Here is a 686-nt window from a genome sequence, read left to right as displayed (position 1 = left end):
AGACTTTGGGGGGCTTTCCTCAGATCTGGAAACTATTTTTGACAGCTGAGATTTTGTTCTAGACATGGAGTTTAAACCTGAGTTTGAGTTTAGCTTTAGTGTTTAAAGGGTTAAGGATGGGGCAGCCCAGGGTTAAGGGTTAAGGATGGGGCAGCAAAGGTAACATTCTACACTGAGTCTAGCCATGGGGAAAGGACTTTGTCAGTGTCTTCCTCGACAGGTTTTGCCATTGAAAGAAACATGAGACACTAAAGCTAAACTCAAACTCAAGTCTAAACTCCATGTCTAGAACAAAATCCCAGCTGTCAAAGAGAGTCTCTAGATCTGAGGGAAGCCCTCCAAAGTCTGTCTGGCAGAATGAACATGGATAAATGACTGGATCCACAAATGACTTTGCCATTCATTTTGGCAGTACCAGGAAACACACAGCCACAAATGAGATTAATATAATGAATGGGAGAGAAATGCTTAAAAAGATGTAAAAAGAAGGAAGTGGTAATATTGATATTGCTACATATTGAACATCTGAACAATGTTTAGACATCAATTTCCGAAAACAAAGACAATGGCTATGAGCAGATACACTCAAAATGAAGAAATATTTTTTTTTTATTTTTTAAGAAAAGGTTAATCACATATTCACAGAGTCAGTTTGTTACTATGGAATCACATATGATGTCATAAAT

The sequence above is a fragment of the Macaca nemestrina genome, chromosome 13, assembly GCF_043159975.1.
Source record: "Macaca nemestrina isolate mMacNem1 chromosome 13, mMacNem.hap1, whole genome shotgun sequence".
In the NCBI taxonomy this organism is placed as follows: Eukaryota; Metazoa; Chordata; class Mammalia; order Primates; family Cercopithecidae; genus Macaca; species Macaca nemestrina.
This window is presented reverse-complemented; position numbering follows the sequence as displayed.